The 5,662-nt window shown below is 50.8% G+C and overlaps 1 protein-coding gene across 1 annotated transcript in view; it reads left to right on the forward strand.

The window, feature by feature from the left end:
- PRDM11 (PR domain containing 11) overlaps positions 1–5,662 on the forward strand; it is a 91,795-nt gene that overhangs the window by 1,063 nt on the left and 85,070 nt on the right.

Here is a 5,662-nt window from a genome sequence, read left to right on the forward strand (position 1 = left end):
GTGGGAGGCATGAGTCCTGCCGGGGTGCGGTGGGGGGCCCTCTTTCCAACGGGGTGCACGATTTCCCGGTAAATATGGTCGCGCCGGGGGCATTTCTTTTAGCACGTTTCGTATCCCAGGTGCGGTGTAGACTCTTCGGGAAATCTCTCCGGAGTGTACCCCCCATTCCCACCCCCCACCCCCGCAATCCCCAAGGTAGTCTCCTCTGCAGGCACTTGGCGGCCGATGACCTTTCTCCGGTCAAGGCCAGCACGCCCCAGGCAAGTGGCTGCAAGGAGAATACAGATTGTCTTGAGCGCTGGTCGGTGCCGGTGGAAAAGTTGCTCGTGTCTTGTACGGGGTGTTGTTGGGCGATAGGGGCTTAGACCACCCCCGGGATGGGCTGGGACTTCAGGGAGAAAAATGTTAAACCTCTCTTCTTTCTCAGATGCTTGTTTCATGTGGAGTAAGGCTGTTGTATATAATTTAGAGTGGCTGAAAAGAAACACACCCAGCTCTTTGTCCGCGGGGACAGGGGGAAGAATGAGACAGGGCTCTTGATGCCTGTAAACCTATAAACTGGGGGTTCTGTCTGTGCTGTAGCAAAAGAATTTTCCATGAAGCATGATGCCTGTGGCACCCAAGCTGTCCTTCGCCCTCATTTTCCCTTGAGAGAAAGGAAGGGGTTGGGGCTATGAGGTCCATGGGGCAGATGTAACTCTTCTTCCCTGGGGAGTGGGGCATGATTTTTGCTCATTGACTTTCTCAGAGGTGGGTGAGCAGAGTTCTGTGTAGGCACGTGTCTGTAAACCTTCCTCTCTGGAATAGAGCCCAGGCCGGTTGCTTTAGTTTAATGAAACAGGGCTTCTCCATTGGAGTCCTCCTTCCCCTTCATACTGACCTGGGACTTTGGACTTGGCACGATTGCCTTTGACCTCTCTGGATCTTGCTCCTCCATCCCTAAAGTAGGGCCAACAAAGCCTGTCTGGGCAGGCAGTTGTGAGATGGAATGAGACAGCACAGAGACAGTGCCTAGCCCATAGCCCACAGTGAGTTAAGAAGTATTTTTCTTCCTGGGATTATTGCAGAACACTCTCCAGGGAATATCAGAATTGCCCAACAAGCTCCACCCAGGTCCATTCAGTCCCAAATTTGCTGGGGCCTCCAAGGGGCAACTGAGGCAGAGTCTATGCTGCCTACCCTAATGACGTGCTCAGAGGTGAGGGGCTCCCCTCACTGGTCCCAGGAGTCCTTCACCAGCCCTCACAGCTATCACTTACATACTACTCTGACCTGAGTTACAGTTCTGTCCTCTTGACCCTTTGCATTGATATGTTTCAAAAATTTGTTGTCTTTGGTGTCAAGTAAGACTTCTGAATGTTTCCTCACCTGGACTTAAATGGGGGAGGGGTTTCCCCTGGTTCTAAGTTCTTGGCAAGTGTGAAGGAAGTGAAGACCACTGGACGAGTAGGCAGGAGTCATTCCTGTTTATTCAGCTGCCTCCTCAGCTCGTTCTCTTGACTATCTCATAGTTATGACCCACACACAGAGTCCGAGGCTGTTCCATCATTTTCATCCCTAAACCACCTCCAGGGCTCTCATCTTGTCCAAGGCTGCCACCATCTTGCTAGTCCCTAAGGCAGAAACCTTGGTGTCTCCATTCCCACACTGCAATCCACTGTATCTCCAGATCTAGGGAACTTCAGCCGATTAAATTGACTCCATCCACATCTCTGTCTTCTCTTCCCGAGCGTCTTGGTCAAGCACCACTGTCTATTCCCAAGACAATAGCACGAGCCTCCTAACTCCACCTGTGACCTCCCCTCCACGTCAGTCTTAGGGTGGCAGAGTGATCTGTTCCCAAGAAGATCACAGCAGACTCCCCATTTCCGCATAAAGCATTGAAAAGTCTTCACAGTACTTGTGGGGTAAAGAACCAAACTGTTCCCATGGTTTAGAAGCCTCTGAGTGATGTGGGCCTATCCTTTCCTTGGCCTCGTCTTCCATCTTCCCTGCATCTCTCTGATATCTCCGGCACATGTCGGTCCCTCCTTCTGGAATACTGAAACAGTTGTGATCTAATGAATGAGTTAAGGTTGGGGGACAGCAAGATGGAGTGAGTGTCTGGCGGTGCTTAATGCTACACCCTAAATATTTCCAGTTCCTCCAGGCAGGCACGTGTAGCACTGACTGTAGCTCCCCTTGTGCTGGCTGGGGCCATGAGTTGTGAACTACAGTGGCCCATACCACTTCTGGTCCAGAGCATCTGGTTGCTGGTGTTGAGACCCTCCTAAGTGCTCTTTTCCTGAGGTGTGGCAACTGGCAGGAGGTAGGGTTGGTGGCTGCTTCTGCTGGCCTGGGTCCCTGTGTCGCTCCCTGAGTGGAACCCCCTTGGTGCCTCATAATGGACGTGCAGCATCAGTGATGGTTAAGCCTTTGTTGTTTCAAACTACTTAGATTTGGGGGTTGTTTGTTACTGCAGCATAACCTAGCCTGTCCTGACTGATACAGACTGGGGGAGCATTCTAGGCAGAGATACATACACACACACACACAGGCTTGGAAAAGCTCATCCTCAGTGGCCAGGGTGATCTTTTTGACATAAATCTGAGTCTGTCAACCCCTGCCCGAAAAGCCTTCTGGAATCCTTCAGTTGCCCTTAGACACTGTGGGGACACCATCTTGAATCCCTCCATTCATCATGTTCAGCCGAACGTAGTACTTTACTCATGTTTCCCTGCCCTGGTGATGTGTTCCATTGCATCTGTGTGGGTCTCCTCATCCTTCATCTTTCAGCTTCAGCATCACCTGTTCAGGGAAGCCCTCCCTGGTTAGGTCAAGCCCTCCACGGCAATCTCTCATGGCCCATGTGCCTTTCCTTTATAGCACTCGTCTTAGTGGTGGTTTTATTTTTATTGGTGTATTTACAGATTGCAGGCTTCCCTGGTGGCTCAGTGGTAAAGAACTCACCTGACAATGCAGGAGACTCAGATTCAACCCCAGGGTTGGGAAGATCCCCTGGAGAAGGAAATGCAACCCACTCCAGTATTCTTGCCTAGGAAATCCCATGGACAGGGGAGCTTGGCGGGCTACAGTCCATGGGGTCACAAAACACACAATTTAGCGACTGAAGAACAACAACGTTGATTGAGTCTTACTCTTTGATCAGACCATAAGCTCTGTGAGGGTAGGGCCTGGTTTGGTGTGAGAGTAGGGCCTGGTTTGGTGTGCACGTGCTGCTGTGTCTCCATTGTCTGTGCACGTGAGTTGCTCAGTAACTATCTTCTGATGAATCTCTGAGCGTTGGCTGCAGGCTCATGGTGTGCTGGGAGCTAAGGACAGGATTCCTTATAAACGTTGCTTCCCTGGGGTGTGGGCAGGTAGTCCAGCAGGAAGGAGGTGTCAGGTGTGGCAGGCACAGTGGCCCTTAGAGTATGGATACCAAGCTTTCCATATTTACAGATGTTCATACCCCCAGAAGGACTGTGTTTCTGGGATGTATGAGAGAAAATTCCAGGAGGGCCAAGAGGGTGAGATTTAGCGGATCGTTGAGGTCTCTGATCTGGAGAGTATATGATTTAGTGAAGGAACTGCACAATAAGAGATCCAGGGCTGATGAAAATGAAGGTCACGGTGATGAAGGCAGCTAATATTTACTGAATGCTTACTGTGTCCTAGGGTATGGTCCTAAGCATGTCACATACCATATGCAGAAAACAGAGATAGGTATTATTATTATTTCCATTTCACAGATGGGGAAACTGAGGCTCCAAGAGGTGATGGAAAGTATCCAGGGCTACCCAATGATGTAGCCAGAATTGGAACCCTGGATCTGATGCAATCTCTCTAGGATGCCCTCTTAGAGTGAGGGCAGAGAACTCCAGACCCATCAAGGAGAAGCCACTTTGGAAAAGTCACATGGGGCTATAAGGTTTCCCAGAGGTAACCCACCTAACATCGCGTTTGAGCAAAAAGGTTCTTGGCTCAGAGGTGCCTGGTAGCCTTGGTGCCAGAGCTCGTCTAGAACCGTCTGGTGCCTCCTCCATCCCTGTTAGGGCCTAGGAGTCCTTAGAGGCCCCAGAGCCCTGTATTCTTAGAGTGGGCCTGGGAGGGACTTCCCTACAGCTGGTCCAGGGCTGCACTGGAAAAATAAGCCGTGCAGAAAGAAAAAAAAACAATGAAGGAAAAAGAAAAATGTGCTGTTATTTTTAAAAAGCCTGTTTCATATTGCAGATTTATATCTGCGTTGAAAAGGCCAGCATTCACAGAGGCGGTCATTCGTGGTGGCATGCCCAGGGCGAGGGCTCTGTAAGGGGGGAGGCCTGGGGCATCCTTCGTTTCTGCCTTCATTCATCAGGTGGTCAGTGCACAGAACCGCACTGTGCTGTGCTTAGGGGTGCAATGCGAAAGCCAGTCCTATCCCTCCAGAACTCACTGATCCGTCTGGGGAGGTGGGCAGTTAACCATGCAGTTTCAGGTTATAGCAGAAGGGGACAAGAGAGTGGGCCATGGACTCTAAGTCAAGGAAAGCTTCCCTGAGGAGAAGGCCTTTCAGCTGGGTTTTGAAGGATGAGTAGAAGTTGGAGAGAAAGGAAGGCATTCCTGCATGGAGTGTGACTTGTCCGAAGGCATGTGCACACAGAAGGGCTTGGGGAGGCTCTGGTAGTTCATTTGGCTGAAGGGTGCAGGAAAGGGAGGAGGTGAAGGGAGATGAAACTGGAAAGAAAGAATAGTGATGATAAAAGTAATATGACTAACACACCAGTTCTGATCCTGCCTCAGGTCCTTTGCACTGGTGTTCCCACCACCGTAACACTCTTACCCACTGGTAGAGTGGGTGCTCTCCATGGTAGGCTCCCTCACCTGCATTGGGATTTGCTCAAATGTCACCCTCTCGTGGGCACTTGTTTAAAATCGCAACCCCTGTCCCCTTATCCCACTGTTTCCCTGCCTTTTTTTTTCTCCATAGTGCACAGCATGTACAACACGCCTTGGGTTTTACTTATGTTGGTTTTGTCTGCCTCCCTTAATTATACTATAAGTTCCCAGAGGGGGGAGTGTTGTCAGTTTTGTTCAGGGCTGCATGAGCGGTGCATGGCACATAGTAAGGCCTCGTATTTGTGGAATGAATGAATGAGTTGAGCACTTACTATTAATGGATGCAAAGTCCTTCATGACGTGTTTTCTATTTCATCTTCCCAGCAGCACCCTGACATTGGTGCTGTTATTCCCCTTTAGGAGCCCGAGGCTCAGAGAGGTGGACTAACCTGCCCAAGGTTTCCCATTTGGTTGGCAGCAGCGTTGGGATTTGAACCCAGGTTTTCTGGCTCCTGAACCATCCCACCTAACACGGAGACTCTATCCCAGCCAGATTGTAAAAAGGTTATGACCGCTCTGCAGAGGAGTTTATACTCTCTCTGTGGGGCCTCTGGGAGCCACAGAAAGTTTTATTAGGAGAAAGCTGACATGGAGAGCAGGCCCAGGTCCCAGTCGTCAACAGCAGCGGCAGCTTGGGTGTGAGGCTGGAGGCAGGGAGGCCAGTTGGGAGGCTGTTACAGCGTCAGGGTAGGAGAGGGTGAGGATGAGGGCATGGTGGAGGCCATTCCAAAAGGGAGGGTGCCGGAAAACTTCGGTGTAGCTCTCGAGGGAGACCGGGATGTCGGGGCGCTTTGTGGGTCGCATC

The sequence above is a fragment of the Bison bison genome, unplaced genomic scaffold (genome assembly GCF_000754665.1).
Source record: "Bison bison bison isolate TAMUID 2011002044 unplaced genomic scaffold, Bison_UMD1.0 scf7180017864178, whole genome shotgun sequence".
Taxonomy (NCBI): Eukaryota; Metazoa; Chordata; class Mammalia; order Artiodactyla; family Bovidae; genus Bison; species Bison bison.